The sequence below is a fragment of the Tachypleus tridentatus genome, chromosome 8 (genome assembly GCF_004210375.1).
Source record: "Tachypleus tridentatus isolate NWPU-2018 chromosome 8, ASM421037v1, whole genome shotgun sequence".
In the NCBI taxonomy this organism is placed as follows: Eukaryota; Metazoa; Arthropoda; class Merostomata; order Xiphosura; family Limulidae; genus Tachypleus; species Tachypleus tridentatus.
This window is the reverse complement of record NC_134832.1, coordinates 2,965,110-2,982,561: the sequence shown is the minus strand read 5'-3', so window position 1 is coordinate 2,982,561 and position 17,452 is coordinate 2,965,110.

The window sequence follows — 17,452 nt, the reverse complement described above, 5'->3', positions numbered from 1 at the left end:
AGCTAAAACAAATTTTTATAATTAGTTTTTAATAATATATAAACAAAAACGAAACATTTGGAAAAGAAAAAAATATTACAACAAACTAAAAGTTGCATAAACTGAAATTTAATCTCGCACCACCTGAAACGCTATGTCGCAACCCTGGTTGTGAACCACTGCTCTCGCAGATAAAGGATATGAATAGCCGGTAGCCAACATCATCCACCTCCTTCTCATGGTGTTTAATACATTTTCAGTGTCACATTTACTTTAACGTCACAACTGTTCTATTAGAGATAAAATGTACAATCCCTCCAGAGACAAAGTAATATATATGTCTACGAATTTACAACGTTAGAAAGAGAGCTTGGATATCCGGGGTGAGGAGAGCACACAAAGCTCATTGTGTTGCTTTTGTTTCACTATAAACAAACAAACAAACGAGATGTACAAAATATCCTACGAGTGAAAACTTTAAAAGTTTACCGTAACAGTATTTTTACATAAAATTTTCATTTTTCCAATTTATTCGAAAAATAACTGAAATTATAGTTAAAGAAAAGCAACAGAAATTTTAGAAATGTATTTAAGCTGTTTCACTCGAAAACACTGAAACTCCTGGTCACTCACGTGTAATTAATTCCTCAAAGAGACAGCGGTAAGTCTTCCGATTTACAACACTAAAATATGGGGTTCTATTCTCCTTAGTGTATAGAGCAGGTAACTCAAATTTGCTGGGCTATAAGAACATCTATGCATTTAATAAATAATAGTTGTATGCTAATTATAGATTAAAAGTGAGGAGTTAAAAATTCTCCTAAAACTTACCCGGTGTGACAAATTTTTCATAGAATTTATGTATTAAATCTATTATTTTGTTATTAAATATTAACATGGGAAATGTATGTTGAATAATCATATCACTTTGTTTTCACTAAAGTTGTACGTTGTATTAATTTCCTCTCAGGACGAAGTACCTACTCAGTGTGAGACTAACATTCAGCCTGATAACGCATAACGCTTGTCAAATATACAGTACTTCTGTTCCTTTATATAAATATTAGAACGTGTTATTTAAACAGTTGGATGCTTCTGATCTTAGAGATATTTTCAGCCATAACCTCAATATCATCACACTAGGTGCGACCTACTTAAAAAATATACGTTAGTCGTAACTACATATATTAAGCAAGTAATGCAAAATCATGTCTTTTAGTGATAGTGTAATTATAAAAAGTTAAATTAAAAATGAAGTAGCAATGATATTAAATACTCAAAACAATATTGTTAATAAAAAAAACAATAGTTATACGATCTCGAGAAGTAAACAAGCACGTGGTGTTAGCTTCAAGTATTGTAGCATTCTTAAAGTTTCAATAAATAACATAATCTCGTTAAATCCATGAAAAAGCAGAACTTCTCTGGAATGAAATAGGAGCATATTAGCATTTGTGCTATGTTATTTTTCATTATATTTCAATATTAATGGTATCCCCATCTTTATAATACATATGTGTGAATATTTGCTTCGGAATAAGGTATATATCTTTCTTAAGTGTTACTAAGTTTCTGTGGAACCAGAATACGAACAAAGGTAAAAAAATAAAATAAAATATAGTTTTGATACGCAATGTTCTACCACGAATTTGCGTATTCAAATTAGTTAATATTTAACAAAATCAATCAGTACAATATTTATATATTTTCGATTAACGCATTAGAATTTTTATGTTTCGATATACATTTTAGTAGTACACAAAAAACACGACTTTCTATTCGATATTTTTTATTTGCTATTTTCTATACAAATTAATGACCTTTCACTGTTCGAAATTATTTGAAGTTAAAAAGAAATGCATAATCCATATTTGTTATTTTTTTATACAGAATATTTTGCAAGAAATTTCATAGGATAATAAATACATTAATGGTAGGTTCTAAGATAACAATATTTCTAATGTTATAGAAACAAACTAGCTGTAGAATTCTTTGAAGATTGATCGACTTTTGGCGTTTAAATAATAACGTTAGTAATGTGATTTTATGAGTTATTATTTTAAAGGTGGCAATTAAATGAGCTGTGAAGGTCAGTGTTGTGGAAATGTTATGATTGTTTTATTAGGTTTGTTTCGATGCTTTCATTGATAGTTTGGTAAAATCTGCCGAAAAAAGAACATTTATGAACAACACGGGTTTATCTCAGTTGAAGTAAATGTTACTGTTTCTAGTTCTGGTCATTATCAATATGTTAAGATCTCTATTGAAACTAAGAACAATTTTGTTGATTTTTCCAATCACTGACTGGAGCATTAGGATATTTTCTTCTTACGAATGACAGTTTATAGTTTATTGAACAACTTAGGAAGTTTCGCTTCAATAGATGCAATGCAAAAAACATTGCAAGTTCTCACAACTGATTATGTTCAATACGAAAGACGATGACTCACAAGAAATATAGCAAGACCTGATAAGAGATATTGGTTAATGGGGAAGAGGTGCGTATCTTAATTAAGAGAAAGAGACTAAATGTACTTCCATGGGATGTAAAGAAAATCAGAGACGAACTTTTCTGCAAATCTTAGTTCTGTTAACCAGTAGCAAAAAATGACTTGTAGAAATGGAATATCTGTATAACTACAACTCCACTATTTCATGTATAGGGTGTTGTTGGCTAAGAAAGACCTGTTAATGAAATGTTTCCTCAGCCACAGGTGTCTTTTGTTGGCCAAAATGATTACAAGTGAAGTGAAATATTTTTGAAGCTCTCAGTCAGGAAACTGTTATTTATTATAAAGTACAAAACTATTTGTGCTCTTCCCACTGCGAGAATCAAAACTCGGTTTCTAGCAGTATAAATCCGTAGACATTACTGAGCTACTTGGAGGTGGGCAAGAAATACTTCAGATTTTATACAATGCAAAAAATAAAGAACAAAATAATATTGGATATTTAGGTGATTTAAATGATTTAAAGTCATTTAGGTGATCAGGTGATAAATTTATGGTAAATGTTACGAATTGTTATACTCGCACCACAAAGTAAAATTAACATCACGGTCACACATAGTTGTACGGTCTCAAAGCCATAGTTTTATGAAGTGCCATCATGAAACGCGAAAGTTTCCTGCCGCCAGAGGGCATTTTAGTTGTCCTCAAATTTTTAGTAACAATTATATTCTTGAAATTAATAACTTAATATAATTTGCATAGGAATGTGTTTACACTTTCTCTTTATAAGTAACAAATTAAGTCCGCATTTTTAATCTTATACATTTTATCTTATTTACGTGTTACAAAGGCATATGGCGTTACTAAGGCGAATGATTAAATAGGCAGATTATAATGAGCTCGTATCTGTGATAAACTTGTGTCTCAACTCGTGATAAATGTATATTTTTATTTGCATCTACAACTATCATTTGTATTATATATATAAATATTGGTTTAAAATACTAGAAATGATTTCTTGGCAAATACTTTATTTTGACACTTTATTATTTTCGTACTATAAATATATATTGCGTTATGACACATATATTAAGAACAATTTTAAATTAAATCGTTTTGCAATAAAATTATGAACAAAAGTATCATTAATACATGTGTGGAATCGAAGTTTATATAACGGTTTACATTTCAATACATTTCAAGAACAATAATAAGCATAATATACAACACACTGTCTACACACAGACAACATGGTTCTTCAGTGGTTTTCTGTTGAAAGACCATATTCGACAGTTCTTTCTGATAAATTATTTCCCTTTTCATCTTGACCAAAGTGAATACAGATGTAGTATCTACCAGGTTTATGACTCGGATATCATTGCATGTTCGGTAGTTGATCATTGCAAACATTTCTTAGGGTTGAAAAGTGGAACAATCATCCTTTACCATCAGATATATTATGCTAGTTATTTAGGTACTGTAATTTGGCTAAGATCACTTCCGATGAGCTTTCAATGTTGATAGATTTTAGAAGAGTAGTGTCATAGGTTCTGAGAACATTGTTGGATAAATATATCTTAGGACATGGGTAACATCCCATACAACTGATCCGGCTTAACGCGTTGGCTTCCAAGCCTATTTTGCCGATACTTTCCAGGGGTCCCACTAATCATTTTACAATTAGTTTTCAGAAAATGTGTATATTACGTATCCGTTGTATTCCAGCCAATAAGTGACCCTTTAAAAAGAAATTAGAGCACAGCTCACCGGTGGGTTGTGTGGGATCCAAAGTGTTGATAACAAAGCTTATTTATTTAAGGTTAAGAACAAAGCTACAAAACAAGCTGTTTATGCTAGACCCACTATAGGTATCGAAAGTCGGTTTCTAGTGTTGTTATTCTGAACATATATCACTGTACCATTGGGGGGGAGGTCTGAATGATAAGTTGTGATTTACATTTTATGATGATAGGAATTTCAGATTTGTTTGAGGGATGACTCTATTAAGTTTATGATGATACCCTCCCATTTTACTAAACACTGATTTTACCTCAGTCTGATGACATTTCTTCTACAATACATACGACATTTACGGACTTTATAACTTAATAATTCAGCTTCTTAAAGTATTTATTTAGTATTTATATAAGATAATCTTGGACTTTATAACTAGTGGGTTTCTTTTTATTATTTCATAAATCTTAAATACTATGTATGTTTATCTAGGCATATGACTTTTTAAAATTGATATTTCATTTTATTAATCCATACTTGATTGCCTTTCTTGAACCGAAATTTTACTATGATGGGTGTTTTGTAAAGTGTTTTTCACACCGACTGATTAAAATGGTTGAATCTTATTTTATTGTTGCCATGATAAGATTGATTATAGGCACTGACCGTATTCTAAATACATAAAGACTAAAATAGTGTCACATTCGAGTTTTAAGTGTTATTATATCTTTCTACCATAGATGACATTTTTTGTTATATGGATTGAAAATTAATATACTGTTAACAGAGATAGTGTTGAAACAGACAATTAGTTAATTCTGTGTCAGGGTCAATTCGAAGTTTCAAAGTTTTCGACACTGTTTTAAAATTCAATTATAGGCTTTGATGAGTGTCGAAGCTTTCGTATCCTTCTGCGAAATAACCCATGCATAATTACAAAACACGTCGATATATAAAACGTACCTATATATCCAGTTACTAAATATTTTAATAATAATTCTTTAGTTACATGTGGTCCTTCCTTCAAACAAAATCCTTCTAGTTACGTCACATCCACATTCATGATAATAGATTATTATATGCTCAAATTTGTCTAATTTTACTTTACTTTCTCTATCCTGAGATACAACCATTCTGGCGTTTGCATTTTCAAATCAATCAATAAGTAATCATATTGCCTATTACATTTAGATAAGCTTCTCCAAATGTTTGTCGCAGGCTACAAAAATTATGTTAGTAAAACATTCAACTGAAAATTGTCTCTGACATTCTTGAACAATATAATGTATTGAGAACTTAAACTAATATTATGCATTTTTCTACCCTGATGAAATAGATTCTGTACAACGTATCCCACTGATAAATTTAAACTGGTACCACTTGAATGTATATTTTTCACTATCACTGACCCATATACCTATAAATGCTCTCTCATCATCCTCTTGGTTGCATGATGGTGTTGATTGTCATTAAACACGTGACTCACATAAGGAAAAAGATAATTTGCCATTAATTTTAAAAGATAAATCTGATAAAATTTTCTATTCCTCCATTTAACGTTTTCCACTTCCTTTATGTCATAAGAAGCGGAACATTCCTTTTTAAGCTGTACTCTAAATCCATAAATGTTTATTTCGTTGCATTTGTAGGGCATTTTTTACACTTAAGGTGATGTTGAATATAAACTGGTAAGTGTTGCAAGCTTAAATAATTTCTATAATAGTAAACTCATTTGTTCAACAGTTAGTCATTCAATTACACGACTGTTAGGTTAATTACCTTCAGACGGAAATGGTTAGATGTTCGTATGTTATTACTAGTTTTAGACTGCAAAAAACAAACTTTCAACGAAACTTTTCTACACCAATAGTAGTTAAGCAGCAGAGATCCTTTAAACTATAGCGATCAATTTATAATAATAAACGTGACATCATTTCTATATTAATGAACTTGTTAAATATAAGATGCTCTCAGCAGCGAACATTCTAATCTTTTTAAAGTAAATACATGAAATTACCTTAATTTAGCTATACTAATTATCAGATCGATTTTCAGCTTCTCTTCAATTAGTTATCTTGGTTTGATCGAAGGTTAACATTTTCTTTATAAATTGATACATTCACCAATTTATTAATAATAAAAAATGTGAAATATCAACAACATCGCAAAATTCAAATCCAATATTCATAGCCTAAGGATAAAGAGTGAGAATTCATTTCTCAACATGAAGAAAATGATAATAATTAAGAGCTGAAAAACCTGTAGGGATAGATGATTATTTAATCAGTATTAAGAACTGATTTCTAGGAAAATGATCTTATCAATAATCATGTAACATACTTCAGAATATTCAAATAAATGCTGTAATTAATAGGACTACAAGCTCAATAAACGGTAGCTCTTTATAGTTATATTTTAATGGTAGGCATTTAGGACAAAAAAAATTGCAAGATTTGACAATGAATACTTACAAATGAAGATACTTGGTGTGTGCTTTGTGATCTCCACATGTTTTGGACATCTCTTGAAAACTTGAATATGTAAAATAAATTCCGGATATATATATCACTGAGATTTACGTAGATGTAAAGTTATTGCCTGTTATTAAACACAAAGCTACACAGAGGGCTATGTGTGCCCGGTTTCTATCGCCATAAGTCTGCAGACATACCGCTGTGTTACTGGAAGCGAGTCATGAAAATGAAAACTAACTTAATTTCCCTCTAGTTAATTAACAGTTTGTATTTTTGATTTTTATGTTGATTTTGAATCGTTAATTTTATCATAAAATATTGGTAAATGTCAATATTTATTCGACTTAAGTTGTTCTGATTTGATATAGATAATGAAGATGAGTGACAGGTTCGAAAGAAACAAAAATCAAGTGAATATTCAACTAGGATTCAAGTGAGATAGAATCAGGTACACATCCTACTATAACTCTTTTATATAACGTAGAAATTGTATTTTATATTATTTTGTTCTACATTTTTTTATATATTTCATTTCAGAATTTTCAATTTTTACAACCTAAAGGAGAATAAACACAAAGTAGGGTTTACGTTGTTATATAACCTTAAAGAAATTATTTACTATATTCTTGGAAATACTTTGAAAAGAGGATTGTACAATATTGTAATAGATTTACTGTTAACACTTTAGTTTAATACCTAAGTTTGTTTTTTATGCATGTAACATACGATGTTGGATAAGTGTCGTGCAAGACCTATCTAAATGTGTAGAAGATTCTCGAGTGCAAGAACCAACAAAATGTCGTTTACGAAAATACAAGCATGTTTTCGAACATTGTTGAACGTTCGAGAATCTCATGTAATTCGTGAAAAAAGCAGCTAGCCGAAATACAGGATATTTTTTGTCAGCTACAGTCAGTATACTATAAGCCTCTGAAGTTATAATTCCTGTCAAGTGAAGTGTATCTATGAATCAACATAAATGCAATTTGTGCCTCGTTGAACCCGTTGATAAAATATTCTGCTCCAAATCATGCAGGAAACTAAATATTGTTTGTCATTTTGTGAAATTCTTGTATATAACCAATATTTTAATAACTATTTATAATAACTGCTATTATAAATTACATTATTAATTGTGTATTAAAATATACATTTTTGTTAAGAAAAGGAAGTGTGTGTATTGATATTGTTGGCGAATATCATAAGTTTAATACATATTAACATTTAATAAACTTTTAAATTTAAATTAAAATTACCGACTACGTGATATCATAATACGTAGGATACGTAATATGATAAATTGGAGACTCTTCCGATATAAATTATAACACGTAACAATATTTAATGGTTTGCTCTGTAAAATTGTTGTATTGGTTAAAATACAAGGGTAGTTGTTGTAAAAGAATAAATACCTAAACAAGCAAATTATCTGTGAATATTGTTTTTCTCTTGAAGGATACTATACCATAAAAGCTTTATAGCTATCACGATCGGAGATATGCCATACATAGTTTTACATCCTGAAAAAAACTAGACCATGTGATAAATAACACACAGGTATTACTTTTGAAACCTACTAAGGTTATAGCAGTAAGAATACAAACTTATAACATTAAAAAACACATTTTGATATATTTAGTAAAACTTTTTGTGGTGGCACAACAGTAGGTCTTTATACTTACAACACTAGAAGTTAGGTTTCGATACCCGTGGTGGGCAGAGCACAGATAGCCCACTAGGTAGCTTTGTGCTTAATTGCAAACAAAGTAACAATTAATTGTGAACGTGCGTGTATAAATCAGCTGTGAGATAATATATTACAATGAAATCAGTTTTGTCAATTAGAAAGATTCTTCTATTCTACTTGAAAGATTGAAACTTAAAAGCACACACATAATTTCTTGAAACTTAGTTAACTATTGAAATAATTAAAAGTTTTACTGTCACGGTGGAACCAAGAAATATCTTTTTTATTCTTTACTCTACAATTCTTGACGTTTTTGTTATTGGATTCACCTGTGGTGTAATTTATCATGTGATTTTTCATGGATACAATGAAGTTATATACCCTTTATGATGAACTCTCTAAACCTCATTTTTATTCCCATTAGTAATTTTGAGTGATACGTCTTTTCTTTGTGCAATAAATGTTCGGTTAATTTCGAAAATCAGAGTATTACGCTGTAATTCTTAGTTTCTCTTTAATAAATTACAACAAAAGACTTGGCATTATTTAACACCGAAAGCTATAATAATTTTTATATTTTAATGTAAATTGAATGACATAAGATGTTTATAGCTTCTAGACTTATAATATGCACTAAGCCTTTAGCTCTCACTAAAACTTAAATTATATACTCATGAAAACTAATTAATAATTTGAAATTCGTAATAACAAAAGACATGTAGGGTCTATTCATTAGTTTAACGCAGCAATATCTCTGTTTTCACTAGAAACCTTCCCTATATCCCATCACTTCGAAATTAGGGAAGGCTAGCGGAGATGTCCTTAGAGTAACTTCGCCAGAAATTCAAAACAAACACAAACAAAAAAACATGTAGAGAAATATATGGTGGTTATTGGGCTCGACTTGCAGTATGAAAAAACTGTTAATCCTCCTATTCATTATTAATGAATAGCCTAAGTGTTGGCGATCGGCTATCACTCCAAAATCAGAGACACAAATAGATGGAAATAGACCTTGGATATATTTGCATAAATTTCAATAGAGAATAACATTTTCCACAATTCAAATATTGACATAGTGAGGAATTTCTAACGAAGTTCATCTGGGAGAAAGTTATGATTGGAAGTTATAGATAATAAGTCTTTATTGCTCCCGAGTTGCGAAGGCTATGTCTGCGGACTTACAGCGCTAGAACCTAGGTTTTTATAACTGTGATTAACAAAGCACACATAGCTTGTGTATCTTTGTGCTTAACTTCATGTAAACAAACAAATTCTTTCTAAAAATAAATCTTATGAGCTAGGTAAGAAAAGAATAAAAAATAATACTAAAAAATGAAATGTTTTTTTTTTCCTTTTTTGAACTGGTTTAACCCGACTGCAAATTTTACAGTACTTACTTTTCTTACATGAATGTCAATGTGCAGCACGTTTTTATCTCAGCATAAATGTTAGGGTAATTGGAATGAAATATAGGGCCAGTGTTTTAACTTCCATACTAGGGCAAATCTTGTTTCACGAGATGTTTTGTTTTCTTTCCAAAAATGTTTAGCTGTTTCGTCTGGATATCCACAGGCTTACATAAAACTGTTAGATCGAATTGATTGTACTAAATGTTTCACTCATAATTAATGTCATTTTTTTAACAGAGTTGTAGGCTTACTTTTATTTGTGGAAAAATATATTTTTAGTCAGAATTTGCTCCTATAAAAAGAAATGTGTGCTTATGTGCTTAATGATATTATACGCCTCGAACATAACAATTTGTAAACATTTAATGAAAGCTACTACAAGACAGAATGTAGACCTCAAATCTCTACATGTTGTTGTTTACATTTAGTTCAGAGAAGAGATCGGTACATTCCCAAACATCTTACTAAACCTTATTAAACCCTACCACTTAAATCGAAATCTAGAGAGTCGATTATCTGTATCTGAGTACACATTAAAACACTTCTAATAAATTCTAAGTTCTAAATAATGGAAGAAGAACTTTACTTTTTTAGTGTGAAAATAAACTATTGATGAAAAAAAAAGAGTGATATAATAATTCTCAAACGTTAGGCTTATCTGCAACAGGGTTTTGTACGGGTTTTTTGAATGAATTTACTGTGTATTGAAATGTTATATTTTGTTGGAAGATTGTATGTTTCAAATCGCTAATATCTGGAATGTATTGTGTGCAACAGTGTAAGGTTGTATAGTTTAATGTTTCTTCGAATAACACTGCTGTATACATATCATCGTTTTGTGACTTTCCATATTAAAATTCAACATTACGCTTTAAATGTATGCATAGTTGACATTAATATTACTGCAGTTGGAGGTTATATATCCGTTACTGTGGTATGCATTTTTTGTCGTAATATCAGGTTCATAGCTTTTCGGTAGCTTTACGTTTATGACGGAAAATAAAATTATTAAACAGAAATGTTTACAACAAAGATCTGAAATGGTCAGTACTACTGCTATGAAACTTCCAGTACGCTTTTTTACATTTTATTCATAAGGTACGAGAGTAATTCAACAAATCAAAGAACAGATGGTTCTTTTTTATCATCATATAATTTCCAGGAGTGTAATCAAAAAACAACCATAAAATACATTTTAAACTGTTAATTTTATCAGTATAGTCATACTTATAGTACTGAGTGGGGTCTTTTGGTTAATGTGCCGGAATATGTACATGTGGATAATTTTTTGGTGTTTTTTATCATGTTGTATAATTGACGCTCCGCACTTTGAAGCATTGAGTTCACAATAATGATTATCAAATCAGCTATTCAGTCAGACAAATGTAGCTATTTTGTGTAAAACTCGGATATCATGGATAGGTAGCGTAGATAGTCTTTAAGTAGTTTTACTCTTGTACATCCTGAAAAAAAATTATAAGAAAATAGTAAAGTTTACTGGAAGGATTTTTATTTGGATAAAATCAGATATTAACAAAGTATGTCTTTTAATAAATATGTATAAATTAAAATATTTTGTCATAAATATAAGAATATATTAAATAAATTAAAATAAATAAAATTTAAAGAAATTTTACTGAAAATATCTGATAACTATTTTAATCGTGAATAAGTTCATTTAACAACTTCGCGCTACTTTATGCGAATGAACACATTACCACATATAAAGACTTGTCTCGAGTATAAATATTAAAAGTTACAGTAGACGTAATTGGTGGTGTTAGAAGTTATACTACTTAGTATAAATAAATGGTTCAAATCCTACAAATTAGTATAATTTTTTACTGGACTACCACTTAGGGCCTTTCTAAAATAATAATGGGGGCTGGTGTGCACACTTGGAAAGGTAAGTTTATATAATTTACTTCCCCCAAATGGTAGAACCTTATTTTTATTTTGTATTTTTTTCCATTATTTTTTCTTTTGTATTTTTCTTTTTTACTTGGAGAGTTGCAGGGAACTTGCAGGGAACTGTAAGAAAAGATTTCAAAAAGTCGACACGCCACTTGACACACAGAAATGATTATTGTGATACTGTTGAAGCTGTTTTTGTTTTTGAATAAGAAATTAATATTTGTATATCAAATCGGTTTAAATTATAAAATACACTCTGATGCCCAATTTATTAACACAACTTGACAATAGAGTTGTTAAACTAAATGCTGAGCATGATTTTGTTAAATTGCATAAATATTGTGACATGCACAGAAGAGCTAGGTTCATGTTAAATAATAACATATAATGATTATTTTTCCTAGATATTTTAGTCATTTTATTAGAAATCTTTCGATATAAACTCTAACCGTAAAGTAAACATCCTGGTTTCTTAAGCACTGCAAGGACGTTCATGCGATTAATTAAAGCATTAAGTGTTTATACTTGTTTCTTGTTGTCTAACTAAATTTGTAACCTTCATTTTGGTAGCCGCTTTTTTAAACTCTAGTATGTCTTTAATAAGGGAATTGAAAACTAAATTCAATTATTATAAGTTTGTAATGTTAGATAAGTTCAAATGTATTTCTGTTCAGTGCATGCATAAAATCACCTTTAATTTTTTATTCATCATATGCATTTATTTCAGACTATTCATTCCAAACAAATAAACACATTAGACTCACTTGGAGTAATTGTTATATGTGTATTATATTAGCTTAATATTGTAAAACCTTCATTTTACCTTTCTCCTTATAAACTGTTTTTCATGAATAAAATATACTTGCATATATGACATAATGATAACAACACTCAAACAACCGATTATCTACCATAACATAGATTTTGCTTTCGTTCAAATGATAATATTATATTTAATTCTTATTTTCTTATTGCGAAACCAATTAACGGTTTTAAAATTTCTAAAGTAATAATGATAATATTCAATATGGATGCAATTAATTAAACATTTTTAGTTCACACCCTAACCAACCAATTTTTTGACATTATAGAATATTAGATGCAGGTGTTACCTTATATCCAAAAAAGTTTGCATTACAAGTGTACAACGACTCCACGAATAATCAATTGTGCCATAGCCTCACAAGTATGCACATGCAACGATTTTTTTCCCATTCAGACGGCGAGAATTAGGCCACCTGAAATAGAGTGGTTGTTATAGTAGCATTGTTTTAAAACACATGCTACTAGAGAATGGTAAGTTATTAGGCACTGGAAGGTTAGAGAAATAAACAAGTATGTAATCACCATCCACCGTCAACTCATGGGCTACTCTTTTACTAACGAATAGTGGGACTAGCCATTCCTGTTATAACGCTCCCACGGCTGAAAGGGCAAGCATGTTTGATGCGACGGGGTTTTGAACCCCCGACCCTCAGATCACAAGTCGAGTACCTAAACCATCTGGCCATGCTGGGCCAGGGTCTCCAATATGAAAGTTAAATGAGAACAGTGTTGGTTCAAGATGACTCATGAGGTTAGAAACGTTGTGTCGTTGAATCTCGAAAGTAATAAGAATGATTTTATTGCTTCATATAGTAAATTAAAGTGAGTTATCATATCAAACTTAAATTACACTTTTGTTCCAGTAGAATGACTAATTGAATCATTACGTTATTTTTTAGTAACTCAACTACTCAACAACAAAGGATATTCACACAATTGTAACGATAATTGCATTTTATATCTTACGAAGTTCTGTAAGGTGATTTTTTTTAATATTCTCTTATTATGCTGAATGTTTGAATCTATTTTTGCCAATTGCTTAACTAAATTCAAGCAGACAAGCAGTGATTGGGCTCATTCTCGTCATAACATCAGAGGGCGACGAATGTGTGACGATCTCAGGTATTGAGGAAAGAGTTACGTAATGTGATTACACCAGCGACTGTGACGTCATCGTAGCAGAAAGTGCCACAAGAAAACATGTTGCTAGTCCGCCATTATAGATGGATATTGTTTCATTGATCCAAGAAACAGGAACACAGTCATGATAACATCATCATATACATGTCTGAATGTGCAATCAATAGCTACATTTAATACAATCAGTTTAACACTTATTCATTAGTTCTATATTTAATCATACTTTTTACATTTCCTGAGCTTTCACATGTAAATCACTTACTGTCTGAAAAGTGCGCTTATTTAAACTTCTTACTCTTTTACTAGTTTCTCTTTATACTATACGTATAACTAGTTATTACAAGTATTGTTTTTTTTATAAACAGAGGATGATGAGCTTATTGACTCAATCAACAATGTCGAGATTAATTTGTATTTAAATTATTATTGATTTAACATAACCGAATATTCTTGACACAGTATTTATTTTTACTACTTGTTCTCTCCCAAACCGAGAGACGCTTTCATTTTTACAAAACGGAAATTTTGTTTTCGTATCTTAGCTTTACACATCTTAATTTTTCAAATGAACATGAAGATTTTTAGTTATAAGTCATACTGTTAATTAAAAGTTTTGGTAAAATGAATTGTCTTTTCACACAAAAATTTCACAATCCATGTATATAAAAAACTTCAGGTTCTGTAATAAGTATAGTTCATAAATTTATTGGATTAGTTTTCCTACAAACTCTGTTTATTCCAACTCAGCATGCAAGATTTTATATAGTTTTATAAAATAATGAACAGTTAACGTACCTTAAGATAAAAGTATATCATACACTGCAGTCATAATCGTCAAACTTTATTAGGAATTACAAAGGTCAAGCCTTTTTTAAGGTGAGCATTTACATACATACGAATTTAGTTAAAAGTTCAAAACAACATCAGCTTAGAATAATTTTCAACATGTTAAATATGTGAAATTTTATTATAGAAAGAACAGTAACAGTCCAGTCTATAATAAACAATTCATCTTTATTTGAATTATTCCAAAATTATTTCGAATTATTCAAAACTCTAGCATATTAGGAACCAGTACTAAGGTAACATCTAAAAGTCAGTGCATTTAAGTTGAATGACAAAAATAGTTTTTGTTATTTCTAAAAATTGATAGTATTACAACCACATGAACATACTATTGAAAAGATTTTATAACAGTTAAAAACTATATTTGTTAGCGTACTTTCTTTGCAGCATTTATTTATTGTTTTACTACATTTAAATATCTGAAACTGAAATTTGTACAAGAATTAAATCTACAGTCACAATCTTATACGTGTAAAATACAAGATTGATATTTATATTCTGTCGCATGTCAATCATTCCATATGTACTGCCATCTGTTGAGTTTGAGACATATTTAAGTACGTGCACATGTTCACTATTCATAAAAAAATGTTTAGTTTATTCATGTTTAGTTGTTAATTCTTTGATTTTACTTACATATAGTAATGATAACATGAGTTTTATTACATGAAATATAAATGAAGAGTTGTATTTGTGACCTGGCATGGTCAGGTTAATAGGACGCTTGACTCGTAAACTGAGAGTCGCGGGTTCGAATCCCCATACATCAAACATGCTCTTCCTTTCAACCGTGGAGGCGTTATAATGTAACAATCAATCCCAAAATTCGTTGGTAAAAGAGTAGCCAAAGTGTTGGCGGTGGGTGATGATGACTAGCTATCTTCTCTCTAGTCTTACAATATTAAATTGGGACGGCTAGCGCAAATAGCCCTCTTGTAGCTTTGCGAGAAATTAAAAACAAACAAACTTGTATTAATTATTCAAATACTCTTGTCAGGGATTGATATTCATATCGCGTCATAAATAATATATTATGTTGAAGTTTTTAACAGATGACTAAGTACATGCGAAACTTGTTAAGTCTAAGATTGTCCGTCGTATAATAATATCTTTTTAACACATATTTAGCTCTATTGGGATTTATAAGAGAAAATTACAATTTCTGACTATATTTGATGATACATCTATTACGTATAAGTGAAAGATAATGCATTACATGTTACTCTAACATTGTTCCAACATCTACATTAGGAGATATCTGTTTCAAACAACCGGCAACTTTTAGTGCTCTCACTAACTGAAATTTTGGATGAGCAGTTTGCATGGAATAAGTTATTCATCTTTTTAGGTAGTGATATGTCCTTAGTATGATATATTAAACTGTCTCGTGATAAATTCAGGATTTCTTTTTACATATTGTAACACAAATGAAAAATAAAGACTCTACATTAACTATTACTATGAACATAATGTAGGAAAATTGTATGAAGGATTATGTAACTTATAAATTAATGTGTTTAAAGTATATTATTGTATTATGCAGTTTAGTTAGTAAATGTATCAACATACTTGTCAAGTCTCAACTTCACATTGTTGTAAAGTAAATCATTTGTTGGATTTATAAAATGTTCAAGCTTGGTTACTTTATAATTCAAGGACCTTTTAATATTGTAATTCTCAGTTCTTTTCTTCAGTTATAAACTATGCTCATTTGTGAAAAAAATGTATTTACTGCTTTCTAGAACAAATAGTATTAATTGCACATAGTGTAATATAATGCAAATTTGTCAACAAATTAATACATACGCTTGAATCAATATAAAGTGACAATAATTTAGTCTCGTACATACTATCATTACGTCTCTAATTATGTCTCTAATATTTTAATTCCAGACCATTCAGTGCTGTTGCCCTTTACTCTGCTAATTTTAAGGACTGGCTATTTGGTAGGGTGACAACAATTCTTGCATTTTGTGTTTCTTAAAATTAAAGTTTATATATGCCATTTGAAAAGGTTGTTTTAGACAGTACTTTTATGAGTTAAAAATCTGTGTAAGATAGTTTGTTTTGAAGTTTTATATAGACATAAAAAAAGTTGGTTTATAAGCTGGAGTCTAAAACCACTTTGTTTTATGAATTTTAATTTGTAGTTTGTTTTCTACCTGGATTTCTGCGTAAAACCATAAAGTAGTAAGTGTTGCTATTTTTTAAATAGCTTATATAACAGTAAAGTATATTCGTTAGTCACTCAGTTATCATGATTATTTATATAAAAGTAATTTATTATCGTATTTATTGAGCATTATTTTTAAATTTGAGATAGAAATTACCCTAGAAATACATACATAAACTGTTATCAGAATATTATATTTTAGTTAAAAATATAACTGATAAACATACATATGTGAATATATAATATATTTACTTATAAAATGAAACAATATGCTTGCATACTGAATTGTTCTGTATTAATTAAGCACTTAAATAGTGATGTTTTCATGAAACATCTCTCTTTTTTAGGATCATAATTATAAAATTTATGTTTTGTAAATTAGCTTTGAAGCATAAACTAGATTACAGTAAACAAGCTGTAGAAAAATAATGTAACTGCCTCATTTAATATTTATAAAAAGAAATATCAGATATACTAAATTCCTTTCAGAACATATAAATATAAAAGTGTATGATATTGGTTCCATTCAAGTAATGGAAAACTTAAGATAGTATGTGTAATAATAACTGGTATAAATAATATACTCTGTTTGTTTTGAACTTCGAGCAAAAATACACGAGGGATATCTACGGTAGCCGTTCCTAATTTAGCATTGTAAAACAAGAGTGACGGAAAGCTAGTCATCACCACTCACCATCAGTTCTTGGGCTATTGTTTTACCAACGAAAATGAGATTGACAGTCACATTATAATGTCCTCACGGCTGAAAGGGCGAGCATGTTGTTGTGATGGGGATTCTAACACCAAAATTAATTGAT